Source organism: Dermacentor variabilis, chromosome 11, assembly GCF_050947875.1.
Source record: "Dermacentor variabilis isolate Ectoservices chromosome 11, ASM5094787v1, whole genome shotgun sequence".
Taxonomy (NCBI): Eukaryota; Metazoa; Arthropoda; class Arachnida; order Ixodida; family Ixodidae; genus Dermacentor; species Dermacentor variabilis.
In genome coordinates, this window is record NC_134578.1 from 75,694,128 (window position 1) to 75,719,714 (window position 25,587).

At 43.6% G+C, this 25,587-nt stretch overlaps 1 long non-coding RNA gene across 2 annotated transcripts in view; it reads right to left on the reverse strand.

The window, feature by feature from the left end:
• LOC142564523 (uncharacterized) overlaps positions 1-25,587 on the reverse strand; it is a 76,304-nt gene that overhangs the window by 15,870 nt on the left and 34,847 nt on the right. Inside the window, exons 4-5 of one of the 2 annotated variants that reach the window (XR_012824587.1) lie at positions 5,402-5,555; positions 136-208 (exon numbers count right to left, since the gene is read on the reverse strand). This is a non-coding gene — a long non-coding RNA (uncharacterized LOC142564523). The remainder of the gene's footprint in view (positions 1-135; positions 209-5,401; positions 5,556-25,587) is intronic. The other variant, XR_012824588.1, reaches the window with a different exon arrangement.

Genomic DNA, 25,587 nt, shown 5'->3' on the forward strand with positions numbered 1-25,587 from the left:
GATATATTGTATAGCACATAACAGTTCAACAACGCAGAATGTAGACGAAAGTGTACATTCCGTGTTTTCGCTGTCATCATGTACCTATTCCCATAAAAAAAAAGATTTCAAGTGCAGGAGTGTCTGATTTCTTACCTCACGATACACAGGGTAACAAAAAGAAGAAAAATTGATGCTCTCTTCATATTGCAGCCTCTTCTGACTTGTACTGGCATCGGAAACACATGAGAAAAGTGAGTTTCACAAACCTCTTCTAAATAAACCAAAACCACAAACTTTATTGTGTCGCAGGTAAAAACTCACTCGTGGAATAAACATGCAGCACGAGCAGTAGTGTTGCTAAAGAGCACGTCCTTAATAACTCTCACTTGTGAATTTTGTGCTATATATTTTAGCTGCAGTAACCTAAACACAACGCAACCATTTGCACTTCGCTCCATTGTGGGCCACGAGTAACGCAATTCTTGTTTTTTTTTCTTTGGACACACAGCAAATTTCAGAAGTCGCGTCCATGAGCTTTTATAGACACGAATGAATGATACTAGAGTGGGCTGTCCCACCCAAAGTTCTAATATAAAAGCCCGGCTGCTGCCAAAGTGGTTGGTACCAGTTTAATTACCCATGATTACATTCGTTTCCATTTCATCTTTCGACAGTTACGCGAAGTTAACCGAATATAGTTTAGTGGATCTTGGAAAAGGTAGTGATTTCTTTGTATCATGAATAACCAAGCAGTAACCATGTATCAGCTAATCTCTCCGTATATTTGATCTCAACGGAAGCGCACAAATGAGTGCCCTAAGGAGTAAATCAATGTATATTAAATTTATTAGCTTGTCTAGATAGGTGCCAAATTTATTTTCATTTATCTATTTTTACGTACTGATTATTAAAGGGCCAACACAAATGAACAGAGTCTAAGCAAATAAAGCTTCTGAGTGTTTCAGGAAATCTATCCAAATTTCCTTTACCAATCAGATATATTAGATGTGTAAATGATTTCTTAATTACTAGACGACAGCATCATACGTCTAAAGCATTACGCACTTCATGAGGCCGAAAAAATCACGTGCATTTGTGAACGCGCAATACGATCCCAATAGAAGACTTCGCGCTCGCCATACAATGAGCTCACCGCCGTTTCTAGAGATTGGATGAGCTGACGCTTGTTTATTTTATTTTTTTGTCCAACGGGTTGCGTTTCTACCAATTTCACCCTGAGAAGCCGGATTTAACAGCTAATGAGCGCATTTGGGACTTTCATACCAGACGCCCATTAGTGGCGGGACTGATTTTGTCTCACAAGTGGGAGAGAAGCAAGCAAACGTCCTTATAAAGGTTCGACACCGGCAGCCAAAAGTCGCCCGATGGTGTGCCGAAAGATGCGATGTCTCTCATTGCTGTCTACTATGGAAACCACATTTGCGCCCTTCGGCTGCTTAGTTCCGCTGTTCTGATGCAACAGGCCGTAATGCATTTCGCTGCAAGAATTATTACCATCCCCTTTCTACATTCACTTCAACTCAACCATTGACATCAATCTATTAGCTCTTGCAGGTCGAAAGTGAACTAGGAATATTTACATTATTGGTTGTGTATATATGGAGATGCTGATTTTTCGAATTTATGAATCCCTCGTTATGTAAATCCAGAGAAAATCATTCATTTATCTCACCTTCGTTGTTTTTTAATGAAGTTGAATGCGCATTTCGTTAAACACCCGGTATAAGAGCACAGTGCAGTTTATGGTACCAGTCAACTAAGACAAGCAAACCAAAACAACTCTCGCCAAATTCAACCCCGCATAAATTAATTTAGCTTGAGGTACAAATGACGGAGAGAATTGGAAGTTACATAAAAAAAACTTTCTATGCGTAATGACCGCATTTTAAGGGGCATTCTGTTTCAGAATTATTTATTCTACAGGAGAAGACGTTATTTAAATAGGTCCATCCCTTATTAAAAGACGCATGTGATTGCTATGTGAGAGTTTCTGGGATATGATGCTTCAGTGTACGGTAAAGTTTTTCTGGAAAGAGGCACCAGAATAAATTGAAAGAATAGTGTAGAAGTTTTATGCACCCAAAGATGTGTGGTTAAGAAAGATTAGTGACACCAAGGGATCCAAGAATAGTGTAGGGTAAAAAGTACCTATTAGCATCGTTAGATGTACAAACAACGTTTTCCCGCATCAAATATATACTGTTTAACTTTACAGTTTTATACAGACTCAAAGTCGTAGAGATTATGGTGTGACTTGGGTGTTCCTTAGCCCGCTTTTTTCGGGCGGACTGATTGTTGTGAGTAGCTTAGATATGCGATCTTTGCGGCGTTTCGTTTCAAGTCGCGTACAGCGATGAGACTACCACAAGTTGGTTGTTTATAGAATGGTGCGATACTTATATTCCGATCACCACTATACCATTTTGAGCAATAAATGAGTCGTTTATTAGCAACGACGATCACTTATAGAAAACGCGTAGCTACTGTCCTCTAAAAGTTTATCCTAAATTTGTCCACGAACCAACGCCAAACATTAAAACTAGAATTACTAGAATAATAATATATATATCAGGTGACATGGATACCTTGGCTAGAACTCACATACCTGCGTAAGGACGAATTCAAATGGAAACTCTCTTTAGGAGGTGACTGATATTGAAGAGAAATTTGTGAGCGCTAAAGCGCTAAACCTCCCGGCACTCCAGAAGTATCAAACAAATTCAAAGAAATAATGAAAATTCTTAATAAAAAATAAAAGATAGAAAAATACAAGACTTCTTTATATATTGGCTTAGGTAATCTGGTAGGTGCATTATTCATATTTTTTGTCAGCACTTTAGCCACTGTCACCACCTTCTGATTACGGTATAAAAAACTATTTTATCTGGTATAAATATTCAGACATTTTTAAATATGTTTGTATACCATAATCAGAAGCTGGTGACAGTGGCTAAAGTGCTGACAAAAAATATGAATAATGCACCTACCAGATTACCTAAGCCGATATATAAAGGAGTCTGATTAATAAATTCAGTTAGCCGAGCGTTGGTGCTGAAGCTGTGTCAAAAACTAATATTTTTTTTTTCATACGATGCACCATTAACATAAGCTGCTGCCAACAGGACTGGCGGCGCCCGACTTTACGCCATACGTTTTGTAATGTGTGGAATTTTCCAGGACACGTGCCTCACGTGCCACGTCGCACCAAGTCAGCCCCGCCTGCTGTTAAAAACACGTTCTGCTGTGATTGAGTGCAACTCTAAACTTTGCCTTCGCTTTCAATTACGAGTAATAATCTTTCAGGTGAAACGGTCAACGTCCTTTTTAGTCGAAGTTCTCTCATCGTATTGAATAACTGTGTGTCCCTCATTGGCTGCTACTACATAAGATCAGCGCCTGATCGTCAAACTGTAACGATTCTAGATCGTATCTGTTTCTGTATAGTTCTGCCTCCCGAATGAGTCGTCCCTACAACAGACGTTCTTCAGCTTTTAAATGAACAACAACCTTATCTCCACCGATTACAGCCTCTAGGTCTCGAATTGGCATAACGTATCTTACTACAGCTCAGATCGTTATACCGTCTGTGCTCCTACGAAGAGTATGTCAGTGTGATGCGCGTACTCAGCTGCCGGCAAGGAAGCGCCATCGTGGGCACCTCGCATTCCCTACAACGTCCCATTGTCTAGGCTTATAAAAGTTTACACGCTTTGGATCTTATCTTGTCCCACAAAAATAATACTCATCTGCTTTGTTTGCGTTTCCTTTCTTGAAAACTCAGCGCCCGCTATTTTCCTGTCGAGAATGCCGTGTCACGCTGAGGACAGGCAAGCCGTTCGTGACTGAAGTACGGGGCTCACAGCGTTAAAACGGAAAAGTGGGAAAGACAGATGACGATTATCGTTCAGGGGTAAGATACGATGAAAAAGGTGTAAACTCTTTTAACAGTGCAGTTTCGTAGTGCAGGCCTTGGTGAATTTCGCCTCCTTGCCCGCAGTAACAACAAAAGCCGCAACGACGCTGAGAGCACTGAACGTTGTTCTTCATGGAAGAGTGACGTGGGGCAACGGTGGGCATACGAGGTTGGGGTGGTTTAGGGCGGTATTCCTGTTTACATCCCAATGAATGATGTCAGCAACTTAGAAGTGCTGAGGCTGCCACGCGGTGAACATCGTCAGCAGCTAACCACGAGCAGTGCCTCTATTGTTCGGTCGACCCCAGTCGTATCGTACTTATGGGGCGGCGACGCAGTCTGGCATCATACAATGTAATAAGGCGAAACCGTCCGCTTCTCTATCCCCCAGATGAAGGCAAACCTAGGACATGACATGGTGGGCGTGTTGTAAAAGGCCATCGCCTTTATATATTGTCAGGTTCTAGTGACGGTCAACACTACACAGTTAAATTGTGAATCTCGCAAATAATCTTACATTGGGCAAGCCTGTGCCCACAAAAAACAATTGATGCTGGAAGCACCAAAATGGCGGCTAGTAGAGTCAATTATCTTCGAAATGTAAGTACGAGTCAAGCGCGTCGGCTCTGGGTGTACCGTGCATGTACAAAAACTACAAAAACGCAATAGCGGGAAATGTCATTGTGTGGGTACGCTAAAAGAGCAGAATCATTGCCAAGAGAAATAAATACATCAACATATTGATTACACCAATATGTTAACAGAGCCTAGAAACTAAATTGCCGACAGATAGAGGCGAGCAGAATTTGCGGTTTTAAGGTCTTATCACATTACACACTTTTGTGCCACGCAGCTGTTGTACATCTCGCCGTCCATTCGAGTACCGTCACAGGCACTCTTCCGCACTGGTGTGTAACACGTACATCTGTGGCTATTAGCACTGCACATCCAATCTGAATACAGCGAGCTTTCTGACTCTGGAATTGGTTGCAGCGTTCACAGAAGTTTTCACAGGCAAAAACGATCGTTTTGTCGACCGATATATTAAGAGCGATGCATGGATGAAACACATAGACACTAAAGAGGAAAATATGCATGTGTAGCATTCGTGTTGTGTGTTGGATCTCTACATAAAGCTCATCGCAAATATTTCGCACAGGCGTTTCTATATCTGAAGTGTACCAAACTGTCTCATTTTACTTTCAGCTCACCAAGCGCTACAAAAGCAGAATTAAGGCGTGACACATTTTCACAATAGGCTGATAAGCTAAGCAACAAGTGATGAAAAAAAGAGTGTTTTCTGCAAGTGCTGCTTGCATAGCACAGTATGTTTGTAAATCGGGCACTGGGCGCGAACACGGGATTATCTGCATAATAAACAGAGCCATTTTTCGCACTGCACCGTGAGGCTGTTAAATATTTTTGGTAACACATAATCCTACGCTACATGGAGTATTTCTAGTGAAAACAAAATCTGCTGCTTACCGTTCTTGGTATCGTAAATGGAGGACCAGATCAACCTACGAACAACAATCGCCTGTAATACCCGATTGCCACAGTGTTATTCCTATAAGGCGACTATTTATAGCCCTTTTTCTTTTCAAACAGCCCATTTGTCAGTGGTGGCGTTTTCATTTCTCTGAGGAGAAAAAAACATGCATTGTAATGACGTAGAAAGATGGGCGAGCTAGAAAGGATGCATACTTGGTAGCCAGCTCGAATAAAATAAAACGTGTCCTGCTTCCTTGTGCCTTTGTGTCTCCCGTTGTTTTCACGCTGGCTAACACGTATGTTTACTGTAGCTTTGCGTCAGCCTACCTCGAGATATACTTTGAATACATTGTAATGCTAAAAAGACAGAGAGATACTTTTATAAGAATATCAAACATATGATAATAATTATTATTGATGTAGTTGCAGGTTATATTTTTACCGTATGTTTAAGATTTTTCCGTCTACACCAAATATTTGAGGAAAAGATTGTTTCGCCTGTTCAACACACCTTATGTGCGTCGTTTGCGTTTGAAATTGGCACGATGACATGCGCATTTGTTTTATCTCACATAAAGAGCAGGAAAAAAAACATTGCATTCGGGCCTTTTTATCGTATAATTACGCGTATTGCTGACCAAACGATGCCACAGTGTACCTGGCCCTATATTTTATTGCACAGAATGCGGCGACCACACAGGTAGCCTGTTATTTTGCTGTCAGTGCGCTGTTGCTGGTGCCGGCTCTCCAGACGGTACCTCGAAGTCTCCCCTACCCAGGAATATCGTTATGTCTCTCCCGAGTAGGTGGGTAATACGACGCCTGCACATGGCACTAACATATCTTGCCTTCATTGCACTGACAAAGAAAGAGCACGAACTTATTCGCTCGGCAGCAGAGAAACGTTGCCGATAGGCGTTAAAAGTGCCGAGAAGCAGCTACCCGCGCGCCGCCAGCGCGAAAGCAAGCATGGCGGCTCTGCCGAGTGAGTTCTTACCCTCACGTAGGAGTTGCTTGACTAGAAGAAAGGAAGGACCATGGCTTAACCTATCAGGTTACTGCGGCTAGCATTCTTCGCTTACTTCCGACGTGTTGAGAATATCTATCTATCTATGTATCTATCTATCTATCTATCTATCTATCTATCTATCTATCTATCTATCTATCTATCTATCTATCTATCTATCTATCTATCTATCTATCTATGCATTCTCTCGCGCTCTCATAAATATTAATATCTGCATCTTATTACACCACAAAACAATTCACTACAAAACAGTTCCGTTATTCATGAAACCTTTCTCTAGAAACCCTGAATGCTTCCTATTACGTAGGAGTCAACTGCCATCCAGTCTGCAAATATTTTTGTGTGGTGCTACCTAAGCAACGCGCCCGCATGTGAGTGCTCACTTATCTGTGCTATCAAATTAACTACCAAAGCAGCAATGCTGTGCGGAATTATGTTGTGCTGGATCCAAAAAAAGGTTATGTACCACAGTGTTGTAGGATAAATCCTAACATTCCTGTATGACCAGGTAGTATCCCTTTGTGACTGGTTGGTGTTGGGCTGCTGAGCACGAGGTTGCGGGATCCAATCCCGGCCATGGCGGCACCCGTGTAATTAGATTTATGTGCACGTTAAAGGTCTCCAGGTGGTCGAAATTTCCGGAGTCCTCCACTACGGCGTGCCTCATAATCAGAAAGTGATTTTGGCACGTAAAACCCCATAATTTAATTTTAATTTTTTGTGACTGCTTCTTCTCAGGCGTTTCACCGAGTAAGTTGTCACCGTTTGTAAAGAAAACAACACTCTATATATATTCTAAAACATTTCATATAAAATATCCATTGCCACCATAGCCGAATCAAGCGAAACCACCATACAGTGAGGGAAAGATAAGAGCAAGTCACCTGCGGCTTTATTTGCAATGCATAAATGATATGATTGAAAAAAAGAAGCGGGTGGAAAGCTTCTTCAGAAGTCACAGGCGAGGATTTTCAATATGAGCAAATATTCGTACGCCTTTAACAACCTATTGTAACTAATAAAGTAATGATGAGCTTCAAGGCGTGTATGTGAAGCAAGGAGGAGATTTAGATAGCGTTTCTGTTTTATATTCGTAGACAACAGAACTGTCTACAGGTACATGTGTAGTGGAAGAGTCCAACCTTCTTATCAAAATATAACGCAAGCTTTCTTTACAAATGGTAATTCCTTATCTACAAGTTATATGTTTTCGAGGTGTACGCTCACTTTGAACGATTTTGTTAGTTAATTTTACTCAGTTGCCATTAGGGGTTGGTTCGAGAAATTCCTTGCGAGAGAGTAATCCTCGGTTATGGTAGTCCACCAACCATGAAGTACTAAAACAGACGAAATAGCCATAAATACCTGCTTCTTTAGAATGAGTGCCTTCCGCTGGGAGTTCAACCGAAATCTTCATTATTACGCATGGGATGCTCTGCCGATACAACTAAGGTGACGGCTGTTTCACCTTGGATATTTTTTACGTGTACAAGATCTGACCATGGACTGTTGGGCCATCGCACTCAGGGCATGTTGCGATAACTTATGTATGCACATGGCTCAAGTGCGAAAGAAAAGTTCCTCCCGTTCCGCAATTCTTTCGTGCGACTCGCTTAAATCCTCACTGCAACGTGTGAGTATATATTGAGCAATGTAGGTGGTTTGGAAAATTATATCATAAGCTAGCGCGACGACAGAGATTTGCCGAGACATCTAACGTTTCGATAGATATTCCTGTCTGTTACAAATAAACAATCAATTTATTGCAATGTGTGGTTAGCTTTTACTTCGCTGATATAATTAGTTAGAACTGGCGATTAAAGCTCATGTTCGGCGTTTAGCTTGATATGGTGAGGTCACAAGTGCTCTATAATTCAAAAAAGCATTAGTATTCTCAGCACACGTGTACCTAAAGTGACATGGTCCACATTAGCTTAGCATAATTTCTAGGTAACAGCGCCCTGGAACGCATACCTACATTCTACGATATGCACGTGGTCACATGTTAAGCTAATCTTGAAAATCACGTGATCATTGTGCATGTCAATTGATTTCGCCTACGCCCTTGATCTGCCTAAAAGCTCCACGCAGAAGCTGTGAAATTCAAGTCAACGAACCTAACCACCTCAATATCTTCGTTTTGTAGCTAAGCGCTTATCATTCACCCACTCAGTTCTAACGCGCCGTAGTTTTTGTTTTTGGTATTGCGCAAATAAAATCTATAAATCACCATCACGTACATTGGCGAAGTTATTTACTGAAGCTCTTAAAGATGTCCACCAATTGAACCTACTTTGTGAAAGTGTGGACCCGTTGTGCTAAAGCTATTAAATTTTGTTTCCTAATGAAGTAGAAAACAATAACATACAACTATTTACGAGTACTCTCCTAATCCTGTGTGGACCACTGATCAGTGACGCAGCGCAAAGATCACCGATGTGAAGGCAACTGTTCCTTCGTGATAGTCACGAACCCAAGATTCATAAAGCCTATGTTAGCTCCGCACATGCAGGTTCTAAATAAAATTACCGGCGCTCCCGTAATTGAAGGTAGGTGTAAGCATAGAATGGGCATCGGCAAACAGATTGACTGGAGATGACATTTAAAATGGATGTAGTGCATGTCCCCAACTGCACACCCCGCCACACAACAACGCACCGCGCCACACTTTGCACTGATCTATATGGAAGCTGCCCAGCTGAACGAATAACACCGGCTGAAGGTGACACAGCAGGTAGTGAAGGAGGCCAGGAAGACAGAGCGCATTGTGCAGCTGGAATAAAAGTGTCGAAGGAGGCGCCACGCAGCTTGGCGCCAACTCTCGAGGCGACGCTAAACCCGCACTGCGGAAGTCACGAACACCGGCGTTCAAAAGAGCACAGAGAAACATGTGTCAGCGCCAAAATAATACAATGAAATGTGTGGAGCTCCTTCTGCCTTTTGAACGTCACAATTGCAAATAATTAATAAAATATCAGCGTACCATAAGTTACAGCTTGAGTGCCATTGTGGACGAACATTAGGAACAACTCAGAAGCAATATTTTATGTATCTGGTTCGGGCAGTAACTAGCGTACGTAATGCGGTCTTGTAGGAGGGGTTGGAGGCCAGAGCCTGCATTTCCTTGAGGTTTGGCTGGCTGCCCGGATTATCTCGTTTTGGGATGTTCTCGTTTGTGTGCCCGGATTAGAGTGTACTAGGAATAGGGCAGTGAAGCGATCGTCGGGGGCTGCGCCTGGACAGAGCTCGCACAGTGGGTGGCGGACGTAGCGCGGCGCTCTAGTCGCCGACTACGCTATTCCCCTTGACAACACGTGCGCGAGATTTCGCGTAAGAGCGCTGTTTTGACTAGGTACTTCTTTATTTATTGTGTGTTTTTCGACACAATTCGTGTATGAACTGCGACTCCTTACTTCAGCAATTGGTAAGCACCGACTGAACCATTGCTACGCCCCTGGATGTAGCACTGGATACACTCGAGCGGACGCTACAAAGAAGCCCTAGCTTTTCAAGACACTTGCGGACCGTGAACGACGGAGCCTATGGAAGCGGAACTTGCACATAGCGGATAAACCACTTAAGGCCCATTCACACTACATGAAATATCAGGCGAGCGAAGCGGATTCGGCCGCTTTTGACGCCGAGGAGGGCGGAAAGCGGCGCGGTGAAGGCAATTGGTCCAGGACCCATTTTTTCCGCTTTCGCCGCCGCCGCAAGCAGCGTTTTTGACGTACATGCCGAGCTGGTGCGCCGTTCGAATGCCTGCGCAGGCATGCACGCGCGACAGTGATGGCACCGCGATAGTAGCGCAGTGTTACAATAGAAACGTTTCTGTGCTACAACGGTGAGCGTAAAGTGTTTCTAACGATTCATGATCTGCGGCGACAGCCGATGCCTAGCAATTATTGCCGCGTGCAACGACGGTTGTGTAGTGTTCAGCCAAAGAAATAACGGCGGATGACTATTGCAGCAGAGCACAGTAAATAGCCGTTAAAAATTATCGGAGGTGCTATGCTGAACGGCTCGAAAGAGCGTGATTGAAAGCGAACAGTCCATGAAATCGGTTCATTCTATTGACAACCTGTCCAGCCTGTCCCAACCTATCTCGCTCCAGCAAGGACGGGAGGACCCACCACCATCGCCGCCGCGATCTTGGTTGCTCAGCCCGTCGCAGCTCTTGTAGCATAGCCATCATTGAGATGCCGAGGGGAATCGTGACAATTTCTGCTTCTTCCGACATTTCCTTCTCTTCTGAAAAGCTCGCAATCGTGCTGTGCTCAGTATCTCGCAGCTGGAAGCCCAGCAACTGCACAATACAAGCAGAGGCAACAAAAGCCCGCGAACGAAAGGCACTCACGTGAAGTCTCGTCTCGTTCGCGAAGTCGCGAAAACAAAAGAAACTACCGCAAGATCTCGCTGTCGTCGCGGAAAAACGAGAAGCGGCGGCGGATCCGCCAATGCGCGCGTCAACAGATGAGAACACGCTCTCTTTTTTCCGGCGAGCGAGTCCACTTCGTTCGCCGAATTTTTGTAGTAGTGTGAACGGGTCTTTACGGAGGACTGTGCAGTTTGCGAACTACACTTTGAGCCACACTGTGTTGTCAGGGACTATGTACATGTAATTAACGGCGAAGAAGTTCGTCTACCGCGAGGAAAGCCTACGCTTTCGTCAGACGCTATGCTAACAATCTTACCGAATGCCCCGGCGTACTTAAGCAAGCGCGTGATGCCGAGAAGGAACGAGAGAAAACGCAAAGCTGAAGAGATCAACAGACCAGCTAAAACGGTACTATTCTCGGGTGCTGCAGAGCGTCAGACTGTAGACGAGAGTACCGACGTTTGCAAGACAGTTTGTGTTCACGAACAGAAAAGTGATGTAAATTCTGCCGTGACTGTCGCCGCGCTTCAGAATGTAACCCCGCCTCATAAGCACTGGGTTCCGCATAAGATGCACGAGGCGGAATGAATTTGTTTCATTTCGTGCACCATTGACGCCGTCACAGGCGAAGTAAGGGTCGACCGGACCGTATTTTGCACAGAGGATAGCTCTGGTAGTTTTTGTGTGAGGACAATTTTGCCTGGTAAGCTGGTGGCAGAATCATCGCTGACAACAGATCAGGACGCAATGGCTGCTTTGCAACAGGCCAATGAGATGTATCTGTGTAAAGGTGCTGCTGGGAACGAAGAGGTACTTTTGATCAGCAGTCTTACAGACCGATTGCGTAACCAAGTAGAATACAAGTGGAAAGCCGCTTTCAGCATGAATTGCCTTGGTGGAACGACCAAGGGTGGAACACCGCGCGTTGCATGCAAATATTTGAGAAAAGCGCTTCTGACCTGCCGGTCACGTCTCCTAAGTTGGAAGTCGCCAAAAAGTGCGCAAAAGAGAACATCGCAGAAGTTGCAAGCATGCACGCGCAAGAATAAACGCCTTACGTCGAAGATAACTAAGCGCTGCGAAGATCTTAGTAAGATGAAAGCCCATAGTGCTGCGACCAAAGAAGAAGTGCTTGCCGAAAAGATTAAGCATCTCTCATCGAAGTAGCAGCTTGCTGTTCGGAAGTGTTTTGAAGCTTCAAGGAGGAGAAGTCCACGCGGGAATATCTACAAGAAAGAGTGAATTTTGGAGTGCGCACTACTTAAAATGCGTAGCCCAAAACTTTACAAATACATGTGAAAACAGGCAATTCTAACCCTGCCAAGTGAAACGACTATACGGAAGTACACAGTTGAATACAGGTGTGGTTACGGGTTTCATGAGGAAATGCTTATCGCACTAAAAAAGAAAACGATGCCACTGGATGAACTTCACAGGTATAGAGGCATTATCATTGATGAAATGAAGCTCTCCGAGCACCTTTCAGTGACCACAGGATTGAAAATTGAAGGTTTTGTCAACCTTGAAGTGTACACACCCGAGGACCAAAAGACCTTGCTGTGCAATAATGGCCTTGTTGTAATGTTTGTGTCCTTTGTAGGAAGTTGGACGCAGGCGCATGGTGTTTTTGGTAGCCATGGAAATATCAAGGGTGAATTGCTAACGGAAATTCGGCTTGAAGCCACAGTACTCGCCGAAAAAGCTGGGCTTCTTATTGAGTTTAAAACGTGTGATGCAGCCTCTTGGAATAGGAAGATGTGGAGAGTTTTTAATGTAAAGGCATCAATGAAAGAAGTTATCTGTAAGAAGCAATACCCAGTTGACAGTAGCCGCTCCTTTTATTTATTTTTTCTGAGTTCCCTCATCTTGTCAGTATCCACAACCGGCTTCTAGGCACGACATTCAAGACAACGGATGGACACGTTTCCTTACAGTTTGTGAAGAAAGCCCTCACAATTGACAACAGTGCACTTGCACTGAGGGCAATTCGTGGCATATCAACTGTTCACGTTGCACCGAACAACTTCAAAAAATGAAAGTGAGTTATGCTTTTCAGCTCTTTGGACAGGGACCTCTGCAAGCATTCTTTCTTTTTCAGACAAAACTGGAGAGAAGCTGTGGCAGCATAGAAACTATTGCAAAATTCTTTCCAAGAATGAAGTCGCTGATTGGTGGAATAACTTCTAGGCATCCAGCAGAAGCTCTCGCAACCAATTCTACCAGTGTACAAAAGATCCATGATATGCTTGAAACTATGAACACACGGGAGCGTCACAATGACAACAGGCATTTTCTCAGTGACTCAATGGCAGGACTAACGATAACACTGACAAGTATGACGATCGAGCTTCTTGACTACTTGAGCAAAAAAGTGGGATTAAATTATTTGTTAACATCAAGGCTTAGTCAGGATAAAGTTGAGAACTTTTTCGGTATAGTCTGACTTTCGTCGGGCTGCAACAGTCATCCAACGCCGCAGCAGTTACTACCGACTGTTCATTGTCTTTCGTTTTACAACTTGGCACGAAGCGTCAGGGGCAGCATTGTAGAGGATGATGGGATCAACTCTGTTCTTGCGGCAACCGACAGAGAAGAGGGTGCCGCTAAGGGAAAGCTTTGGAAACAGTAAAGTTGTACACAGAGTAAATTACGGAGGTTCTGACTACATCTTTGCCAGCAGAAAATGTTGAACACGTGTATTATGTGCAGAGAAGCGAGTCAAGATTAATATATTACATTTCAGGCTATGTGACAAAAGAAGTGCGTGCTGCCGACCAAATGTCCTGATTGCATTGCCCGCCTTTTGCTGTCAACTGAGCAAGGGCGCTTGTTGGCTGCTTCTGCCTTTGTGCAGCTAAAGGATCAGGGTTGTTTGTTGCACCCTTCTGTTGAACATTTTACATTTATTAGACGCCTAGAGGATGTTTTCAGTAGTTGTTTCTCAGGTAATATGGTGCACAGCGAGAGTGTAGTGGATATCCTGGAGATGATTCATTCTGCCATGCCCTTAAGTATTGGTTGCAAAGCGCACGCAGAATGCTTGACACCCCCTGTTTTCGGCGTTTATGTCACAGCCAGGCTCCACTTTCTTGTAAAGGGGCTGAACAAAGCCAACACCTCCAAGCGCAAGTCATCTAAGCACTTGAAGTTAAGCAGGCTGAATTGAGTGCATGTTAAACCAATAATTTGAATGGTATGCCAGCATTACTTAGTGAAGGCTGCAGCTTAATTAACATTTGTATTGTGTGTACAGCACTGTTCCTTATCTGTATTGTGAATTTCTTCAAATCTTTCAGTGGGTGTCGCTTTTCATATATTTGTACTTATTTAACCATGGCATTCCTAAACATGTTTGTTTCTATTGTGTATATTTTATTAAGTTCTCAATTTTGTGATACCATGGAAAATCTTTTAATGTACTTCTAATATCGTTGTAGATTTGCGTATGTTAATAACTTCTGCAATGTCTAGACCTGGAACATTTTGTATGTTCGTGTTGTGCGTTCTAATAGTGTGTGATTTCTTCCTTATACCACGCAAGTGCGCAATAAAACTTTGACGATAATCATTATGTGTTGCACTTTTTTCATTTATTTCGTCTCATCTATTCATACCAGTAAACACTGCGCACGGCGTGTACCATCATTTGCAATCGGTGCAAGAAAGCATCTCTGCATCGCGGTTTTGGCTAAAATACAGAAAGAGTAAATTTCAAACGCTATAAAAATTCATTTCACTTAGCGGGTGCGTCCTGGGTGCTAATGAATGAAAGAAGTTGCGGAAGTAGCCTTTAGAGTCCACATGCCGCGTTGGCTTCGATGCGCGCTTCCCCGCACTCACCGATCACAGCGCCGCCGCGATAGTCGCGCAAGGAGCGCGGTCGTTCCACTCCTAAACCTAGCACACTGTACGCGAATAATAACTCTGGCTTTTGGTTGAAGTTCCCTTGAAGGTCGCCGATTTCGGGAGCTGAAAGCATTTCATGCTTAAAAAAACGAGTTCTAGAAGGCCATTTTTCAAGCAACTTTAAAAACTTGGAAGTCGTTACAAATTTCCGGCTGTTCTGCCATGGCACGGAATATAAAAGATACCGAAAACCCACCAGGAAGTTGCTGCATCTCGTGATACAACTGCTAATATATGAGCATCTCTCATGGCCAGGGCAGCGAATATTGACCATAAGAGTTTATTTCGAAGATCATGGTGCATTTGTGTTAGAATCTTGCAAACTGGCTAATAAAGCACAAAGGCTGCCACAGTCGTTACAATCTCATTGCAGTAACAAAAATCAGAAGTAATGGGTTGAACTTGCTTCATCGCCATCTCAGCCATTATGACGTGAAGCCAAAGAAAGCCCAGGGGAGATTATCTATAGTTCAGATGAATGTGTCAATGCAAGGCTTCCGTTCGTGACAGTTTGCTATTGTGTTGTTTTTCTTCATGCTGCGGCTACTGTTATTACTGCTGTTGTTGATAAATCCCATCACTTTCATAACGCTGTCTAAATATAATACATATTCATAGATTTTTTTTTCAGAAATCACAACCAATTGTATATGTCCACCACTATGAACTCTAATGATACCGCTATACCTGGCATCGAAATTAGAAAAGAAACGTTCAACATTGTCACAAGAAATGTAGCGTCCATCTGTTTGACCTGTCTGTGTTTTAAATTCATAGAGTACATATGTTTCTGACACGTTCCCGATTATTGTTGATTTATGCAATCCAAGCCAGCTTGGCTTTCAGAATGTCTTCTCCAGCGACTCAAGAATGAAAGTATTTATATGCAATGTACTATCGGCGTCAAATGAAAGTTGAACAGCGGAGCGCGTGGACCAAGCATTAGTGAAGATATAGTGCGCGCCGTCCAGTCATCACCATTGACAGGCGCGCACATCCGGTTTGGCCGCACTGCGCGAGGTTTGGGAGTGAAACCATGTCAAACGACCAAACGCGCTCGGTATGCCGGCCGCCGTCGCGGCTGCCAGCGATACCGCGCAGCGCAAGTTTGCCGATCGAAAGAAAGAATGTGGCGCGCAAGCTGCAAACCGCGCGGGCGAATCTACCTCGCGATGACGGTGCAAACTGCACAACGCGCACCGCTGTTCGCGCCGACAGCGTTTGTTGTTTCGGAGATCTGTACGATAAGACTCGCCGTAAACTGCAATATTCTAGCTGAATTTTTATTTTTCATTTTCTCCCTTTCAAATGTAAGAACCAGAACAGAAGCGACATTATCTCACTAGAGGGGGATCGCGCAGTGCGGCCAAACCGGATGTGCGCGCCTGTCAATGGTGATGACTGGACGGCGCGCACTATATGTTCACTTATGCTTGGTCCACGCGCTCCGCTGTTCAACTTTCATTTGACGCCGATAGTACCTTTCCTCATGTTGCATCGCAAATAACTGTTCATACTTTCTTCTTAGATTTTCTAAATGCATTTGTCGATGTTTTCCGCAAACGGGTCTCTATGGAAGCCTTACACCTAACAATCACCCATATATTGTTTACTCAATAAGTCACTTATTTAGGTATTTATAAAATTTTGACTATGTTGTCTCCTTCGCTACATCATCTGTTGGTAGAGGCTTACCCATGGAACTGCTAGGAGCGGACGTAGAAGGCACACATCAAGACTAAACGAAAGAAGATGGAGAAGGCTGACGTGGCCTGGGAGAAGCCAAGAGTGGCAAGGTGTAAAGACGGAATAGTTGAGCAGAATGGTGACAACAGCGCCGTCGCACCAGCCTGAACTGATCCCCTCATGCACCGCGGCTACGCACCATGAACTTCTTTAAAATGAGCGCATAACAACAGTGGCCTTTCTACACTACGGATACAAGTCCACCTTCAAGCTGCCAGTGGCCACCAGGCTACGCGAAAGGACAGCTCCCAAGGATATAGAAAAGCGCGACATGGCATTTGATTCATTGTGACATTAACCGGGAAAAGCCAATTGGATAGCTTAGAAACCCTTGAAAGGTAAGCGGTAAATTGCAGCGCCCGAAGTCGCGGGAGTTGAGTGAAAGTAGCCATTTATCCAGGTTTACGTTTATTTGATGTGGACTAGTGTATTGTGGGCTAATAATATAAATATTTCTTGTGTGTCTTTGCCTAAACTGATGTCCCGTTGCCGAGAACTGTCTAAATAGTGGTGGGCCTGCCAGGATTCCTATCGCTCCGGTTGCCGAGCAGTGCGAGGCATGAATTTAGACAAGTAATCTAATCTGGAGGGTAAATACATGTCTCAAGGGTGAAGAACTTGAGAAGGCCGAGGGAAGAACTTAGGTAGATGAGAAGTAACATTATGGGGCCGAACGACGAGTACAACTAGTTAAGGGTAAAGGAAAAATGAGATAGAACTAAAGTTACTACTAATGAAATCTAACGCACAGAACTGAGTGGGTGAGACAGTTTGCCTTTGTCAAAATAAGGGTTCATTCGCGCGCAGATGTGCCCGAGAAAACTAATGTTGCATAATAATGAGAACAAGGTCGACCTCCATGCATACCTAGAACGGTTCAAATGGACAGCCCTTGGTCAGGTTTGGAAATAGAGTGAATGGGCAATGGCGTTCAGTCTTTGTCAGGAGAAGCACATAGTATGTAAGGAAGAAGGCCAACTTCAGAATCATTGAACTATGACAACGTGAAAAGCACGCTACTGTAGACGTTTATATTGCCAGCGGAAGGGTTCAAAAAAAACTTCAGAAATACGAAACCGTATCACGAGGAAACGGCTAAGCAGTTCGCATCACGTCTGTGTAACCACTTCGTCACGTAGGTAGATACGTCGAACACGGACAATCATATGATGGAGTTACAGATCGCGTAGTAACGAAGCAGTTCATGACGTTCTGTAGCCCGAAGCTGACAACCTTTGTGAATTAGCGACACCTAAAGAGTATAATACAGTAAGCAATTTGTGCCGACCAGCTCATAGAAGCACAAGGCTTAAGAAGCTCAGTGAAACTGATGGAAGAACGTTATGAGGCACAAGGGTCTTCTCGCAAGGAATGGGTTGCCGGTACAGAGAGAAAGCCGCCTCAAAGGTATGTACTCCATTGCGCCGTAAACTGCAGGGTGGGCGCTGATTGCGGGCAAGCGCAAGGCTCTGAGATTAGGAAAAGCACAGCAGAGATGGTGGACATGTTCAGAGTCGAAACGATTAGAGTGATCCCGTCGTGGCCATTGCATCGTCGTTATTGCAGATTTTTCATCCCATTCTCGACAGGCCTTCGTCGTAATACAGCAGTCGTTATGCATACGTTGTCACAGCGACGTTGTGATGCTGTCTCATTCGCTCCGTTCTGGTCATTCTAACATCATCGTCTAACTCTCGTCATGCGGTCGTCGTCATAGCACTGCCTTCGTGCCGTCATCATGACGTTGTCGTTCCTATACTGTCAACACCATTGTTGTGCACAGTCTTTGCGGTCACGCTGTCCTTTTAACATCGTCATAACTTCACTAACGTCATTCCACTATCAGCATGCCACCACCTAAAGGCTGTTTTCATCGTTCCATCCACGCCAATCATTCGTCATTCTAACGTAATTATACCGTCGTCATTTAAACATAGTTATGGCACCGTTGTGATGCTAAGGTCATTGTATTTCTTGTTGTCAGTAAATTGCTATCATGGATCCGTTGCTAAGCATCGCTGTGATGCCATCCTACTCAGAGTAACATTGTCATTCCGGTTTCCTCATCCCGTTCCGCCATGGTGTCGTCGTCATACTACTATCCTCATGTCGTCGTCATCAAGTTCTAATTGCTATAATATCGTCATCGCTAAGAAATGACATCTGAATGCCGTCATGCCATTGTTGTCTTACCGTAATTGCTCCATCGACGTAATCCTTCTTGGTCCATCAATTCTCGTTCATGCCTCGGCGTCATAGAGCCGCCTTCGTTCCTGCATACTAATGGGATACCTTGGCAACGGGGTGTCATAGCAGAGTCGGACGATACCGCACTATTTCTCATATATGCGAAGCAAAGGGTGGCTAAAAAGGATGACTGCAGAGGTAAAATGAAGGTGGACTTGAGGAGGAACAGGAAGATGCAAGCAACTGGCGCCTCCAGCTTTGCAGACGCATGCTGGCAATGGCTCTGCCCGAGCGTTTCCTTATATCGTGCTGGACTAAACATGCATATGAAAAACACTTCATTGCACCATATAGTTCATTCGGTATCTAATGAGTCTATATACAGCATTATGCGGTCCGTACAGATAGCAGTTAGTAGGCCAAATTCACCACCCCTGGACTATATCAGTTTCCATAAAAAGCTTTAAAAGGGGCAAAGCATATTTCTCCAGATAATCCAATGTCCTTGAGGGGCGACCATTTACTCGACTGCTGCTCATGCAGTCACATTCTGTTTCAGTATGTCAAGAAGAGTCTTGCAATCTCTCAGACCACCGTATTCCCATTTTGACATAGAACATCTCTTTATAGAATGCACAGAATGGCTCCAGGAATATGGTGTGCTCAAATGCTAATCGTATTGCCGCCGGCTGTCATCGTGAGTTCAGTTCCCCAATATTTTTTTTTACATAGCCTCAATAGACTGCAATAGGTTGGGCGTTTGCTTACGGTTTGCTTTGACGGTGTGCTTCCATTGAAACTCCCATTACGTGCAACGAAGTGTTTATTCCCGCCTATCAATTAACAAAATATTCACTGTGCATATAATTAGCTAGGGAAATTTAGCGACATACAGTATTTCTGAAGTCACGTTCACTTCACATTTGTAGTAGTCATTCTGAGATTTTCAATTAAAAAATCATGGAGGTGATTATCTCCCGCACTCTTTCTTGACCTGAGTGGCAGTTAAAACAACGTATTCCAAAAAGACATCCTAGACACACTTTTGCAAATGAACTATGAGGGTAAGTATTTCCATGGATCCGAAAATACTTAACTCAAGGTTCCTTGCTTGTGCACACGTATGATGGTCCGACTACCAACCACTACACATGCCGTGCCGTTCCCGAAGGTGTTGTTCATCATCATCATCAGCCTGGTTACGCCCACTCAGGGCAAAGGCCTCTCCCATACTTCTCCAACTACCCCGTTATGTACTAATTGTGGCCATATCGTCATTGAAAACTTCTTAATCTCATCCGACCACCTAACTTTCTGCCGCTTCTCTGCTACTTTTCCCTTCCTTTGGAATCCAGTCCGTAACCCTCAGTGACCATCGGTTATCTTCGCTTCTCATTACATGTCCTGCCCATGCCCCATTTCTTTTCCTTGATTTCAACTAAGATGTCATTAAATCGCGTTCGTTCTCTCGCCCAATCTGCTGTTTTCTTATCCCTTAACGTTACACCCATCATTTTTCTTTTAATAGCTCGTTGCGTCGTCCTCAATTTAAGTAGAACCCTTTTCGTAAGCCTCCCGGTTTCTGCGCCATACGTGAATACTGGTAAGACACAGCTGTTATACACTTTTCTCTTGAGGGATAATGGCAACCTGATGTTCATGATCGGAGAATGCCCGCCAAACGCACCCCATCCTATTCTTATTCTTCTGATTATTTCAGTCTCATAATCCGGATCCGCGGTCATTACTTGCCCTATGTAGATTTATTAACTTACCACTTCCAGTGCCTCGCTACCTATCGTAAACTGCTGTTCTCTTCACGAGACTGTTAAACATTACTTTAGTTTTCTGCAGATTAAATTTTAGACCGACTATTCTGCTTTGCCTCTCCAGGTCAGTGAACATGGATTGCAATTGGTCCGCTGAGTTACTAAGCAAGGCAATATCATCACCGAATTGCAAGTTCCTATAGTATTGTCCATTGACTTTTATCCCCAATTCTTCCCAATCCAGGTTTCTGAATACCTCCTGTAAACATGCTGTGAACAGTATTGGAGAGATCGTATCTCCCTGCATGACGCCTTTCTTTATTGGAAATTTGTTGCTTTCTTTATAGAGGACTGCGGTGGCTGTGGAGACGCTATAGATATGTTTTAGTACGTTTGCATACGGCTCATCTACACCTTGATTCTGTAATGCCTCCATGACTGCTGAGGTTTCAAATGAATCAAGCGCTTTCTCGTAATCAATGAAAGCTATATATAAGGGTTGGTTAAATTCCGCATATTTCTCTATCACCTCATTCATTGTGTGAATATGGTCTATTGTTGAGTAGCCTTTACGCAATCCTGCCTGGTCCTTTGGTTGACAGAAGCCTAAGAAATTCCTGATTCCATTTGCGATTATATTAGTACATACTTTGTATGCAATGGGCAGTAAGCTGATCGGTCGATAATTTTTGAAGTCTTCGGCGTCCCATTTCTTATGGATTAGGATTATGTTTGCGTTCTTGCAAGATTCCGGTACGCTGTAGGTGATGAGGCATTTCGTATACGGAGTGGTCAGTTTTTCAAGACCAATCTGCCCACCGAAAGGTGTTGTTCTAAGCATCAAACACCGGTATGCATCAATAACCGGCCAATCTCCTACAAGAGAAACTATCGATTTTGGCTGTGATTTTTCACCGGGAACAATCCTGGAGCCTCGACTACCCATAGCTACTTCGATCAGCCTAGCTGCCCGCCGCAACCCGCAGCTACTTCTAGATATCGGCCTAGACCCTTCCACTCTGATGGCCGTTAACAAAGTCTTCGTTGACATTCTCGTCGACGCTCTCTATCAACTATGCGTCATGGGACTGGTACTGCCGAAGGTAACTGATTAGTGCAGATCTCTATTTTCGCCGCAAAATGATATTCATGTATGTGTTGAGAGAGTCAGCCGCACTACATATATAGCACTCGTCAATAACGGGGCCGTTGTTTCCGCCTCCAACGATAAATACTCAATGTTAAGACACGCGAAAAAATTGAGGACAGAAAGGAGCACGTTTTGTAATTTGTGATGATTCTGTTTATATCTAGCGTTGCAATACTTCCAATGGTTCTTTTGTCACGCCAGTTTTATGTAACATATTTTTGTTGCCTATTCACCGAAAGGTCGTTTTGGCCGTTAACGATACAACGGGGCTATATGTTTTAAGAATGTGGATAATTTTTAGTCATTCTAAAATCTAACCTGTCTGCAATGAACTGCAATGCAGTCGACCGCTATTAGCGCCATTTAGAAAAAAAAACATGGGAAAGGGATTTTCTGTAAGAACAAGCTTCCTTTACATGGCGAGATTTAAGTGTAATCTTTTCCGGGCGACACATATGCTGCGCGTAACAGCCGCATTCACGCAAAGATCTAAGCTAAGCTTGTTAGGCGGCCAATAGCTTACATGTGTCTTGAGGCGGCATTGGTGCGACCTGGTTCTCACAAAATGCAGGATGTTTTACCAATCAGATCCCATGACTACGGTCTGTCGGATACCCTTGTTCTTTAGTGGTTGCAGCAGAAGAAACCTTTCAAAAGTTGAACGCATTGGGGAAAACCGAGCCACTAATGGGAAAAAACGCAGCTAATTCTGCACATGCATAAAGTGGTCCATAACCCAAAGAATGTGGCCAAAGGTAAAAAGCACGAATAGCTTTTTCGGCTCCCCGGAAGCTCGCTGCCTTGAGTCCACACATCTTAAGGCCGTAGCAGCGGAGCTTATGGGGGAAAAACCATGCAAGGCCGGGTTTGACTTACGTGTTCGGGGTGGTGCCCGTACTTCTACTTAAGTGCAGCAGGGCTTATATCGGCCAGGCAGGCCAGTGAGTGACAGGGCAAGAGAACACAACTGTATATTAGCAATGCCATTAAGGCACATTTATCTCTGCAGTTATATTCCTGCCCTTGCGGGTCAGATCTTTCCAATATCTACATACTTGGAAGAAGCAAAGATACCTTAGCACGAGAAATACTGGCGGCGGATTTATTAAAATGAAACGTGACGTCCATGTGAGCGATGCGTTTTTGGCTTTACGGAGCACAGTACGACCGTTTTGGAAAATATGATTTGATAAAGATGCAAATTTGTTTAGGTATACTATGAGCAAACCTACGAGCGCAATTTGCCACCTTCCCCTCTAAATGTGATCCTGCCTAACTGCAACACAAATATCTGCAAGGTGCATAATAAGATGAACGAACTAAGCAAGCAACAAGAATTGCAAGAATTGCAAACGCAACTGTAATATTTGCGCCAGATGACGTGTTTGCTCAAAGCAAAAGAATTTTTCTCCTGCTTCCCGCCCATTACTGGAGTGATAGGTATCCCCACTCCCTCACACAAACGCGACAGCCATACCAGGGGTCCTTTAATGTGTGGTGCGGTATTTTTGATGGAAACATCATCGTACCCTACTTTCTCACAACACACTAACGACGTAACGCTGCGTCAACGACATCCTCGAAGGCCCCGTGAACGACGTCTGTGGTAACGTTTCCCTTGCACACCTTCGGAATATCTGGTTTCAACACAATGGTGCTCGTGTGCGTAGTAGTAGTAAGTCTCGAGCGTGACTCGACAAGCTTTTCCCTGGATGGTGCACTGGCTGGCTCGGACCTGCTTACCCTTGCCTGCAAGGTCGTCGGACATGACACCGCTTGACTTCTTCTTTTGGGGCTACGTGAAAGATCATGTGTATAGCAGAGAAACTAACAAACCGGACGCCCGAAAGACAAAAATAAGCAGAGTCACCCGCGAGATCCCAACGTAGCGGTGAAGGCTGGAACAGCACAAGTGTTGGAAAGAAGCAAGTACTCTAATGGCTTCAGACGCTGATCTGTTTGAGCACGTGCTCTATTTGGCAGTGAAATATAACCGCTCAAAACTGGTGTAAAACGCGACTGTTTAACGGATTTTCATGAGGTCACCCTATTCTTACATTAAAAAAAACTTGCACTAAAGATGGAATAGAAAAAAAAGCTGCTTTACTTTGCCTCTTTTCCAAAGGTCAAGAGACTGAAAGGGTGAATGCCTAAGCCAGTTGCACCTTTGGAAGTTTCTTTGTGTGCGGCTGAGACGTCTTACGTGATTCTGGTTTATTTATTATTGAAATAAACGCCTGCATAACTAGTTTTTGTTCTCCCGAAAGCTGCCTTTTTTCGTGTTCTTTTGCACGCTGTTTTATCTTCATTTGGTATTTCTTTTGTAACTTTCTTTCATGATACGCGAAGTTTGAAACTATCCCAACTGCCTCATGATCGAGCACGTTGATTCACAGTGAAGGAAAAGAACTAGGATGCTTGCCAGCATTTATGCGACCTGCGTGGTGAGCAGCGTGTCAACAAAGTACGTCAAGCAGAGAGTCAGAGAGGCTGTGATTATTTCATGGGTCGCTACATTAGAAAAGAAACCAACTACCTAAGAGAAAAAACAAGATCACGAAAGAAACAATTTATGATAACTCAAAAGGCAGCTCATTACTTCTCGAAGCGAGATCACGATGCCTTAAAACAAGCACTTATAAAGCGAGATATAAAAAGGAAGAACAAGCCTGTGCTGTGCTGCGGTAATGTTAGGCAAACAATGGAGCAAGTTACATTAGAATGTGGAGATATCTGTCCAACGGTCGATTTAGGCATCCCTGACCTCCTTGAAGCCCTTGGGTTCAGCGAGGGCAGGGGAAAAGTAAACACGTTCACTGTAGAAATTAGTAAGCGGCGATTGATAGTTTGGTAGAAGAAAAGTGGGGAAACGACAAACAACGGAGGCATTCAAAAACAAAGTTCACATTAAAAGTTCAGAAAGTTTTGTAATGGAAAATAATCGCTCTTTTTTTTCTTTTTCAACCTACGTAGGGCATTAGGTAATATATTAACAATAGCCCGGTGGCGCAACCGTCCACCCAGTTCCAAAGGCGATGGTCTTAGCACCCATCCATCCATCCATCCACCCATCCATCCCTCCATCCATCCATCCATCCATTCATCCATCCATCCAAAGACGCATCTTCTTGCTGGAGCAAAGCTACGGACACGATGGAGGATGTTTTACTAATATGTGAAGATATCTGCCCAGACTTTGATTTTGGACATCTCCGGCCTCCTTGAAGCCCTTGGCTTCAGCGAGAGAAGGAGGAAAGTAAACACGTTACAAGTAAGCAGATAGAACGAATTAGTAAACAGCGCCTCAAGTCATGCTTTTTAGAAGCAAGATTGTTTTAATGAACTATATTTCATGATACTGTTAGCTTAAAATTTATGGTCAGCTACTCAAGCACATTTTTGTGTCACTTTAATTCTACGATTAGCGTGTATATAACTGTGTGTGTGTATATATATATATATATATATATATATATATATATATATATATATATATATATATATATATATGTGTGTGTATATGTGTATGTATATATGTGCATAACTGTGTGTATATAACTGTTGAAGTTCTAACATTTCTCACACTTTCGTTGCTTCGTTAACATTGAATTTTTTTCGATTTATGTTGCTCTGCATCTATCTGTCTCGGCACAGTAGGTGGCCGCGATTGCAACGTTGTATTGCGCTTGCCTAATATAACCTTGGGGCAGTGATGTGCGAATTATAAATTTAGGTTGACTAGAAATTTAAAAGTTTTTTATTTGTACGGATTACACTTCAAATGTGACAATACCAATTTTGCAATGCCCTTTTTTTAAATGAATGGACTTTCATAAAACCGCTAGATTGTTGTCGAGTTCTCTGTAGTGGCGCAACGCAATTAGTTCTGGAATAAGCAGGCAGTCTAAGGTAAAATGGTTGTCTTCAGTGCTGGAAAATGATCATATCGCACTAAGATAGCGCAAAGCCGAAAGGATCACTCAAATAGACTGTCTTATTTATTTTTTGCACGCGGCA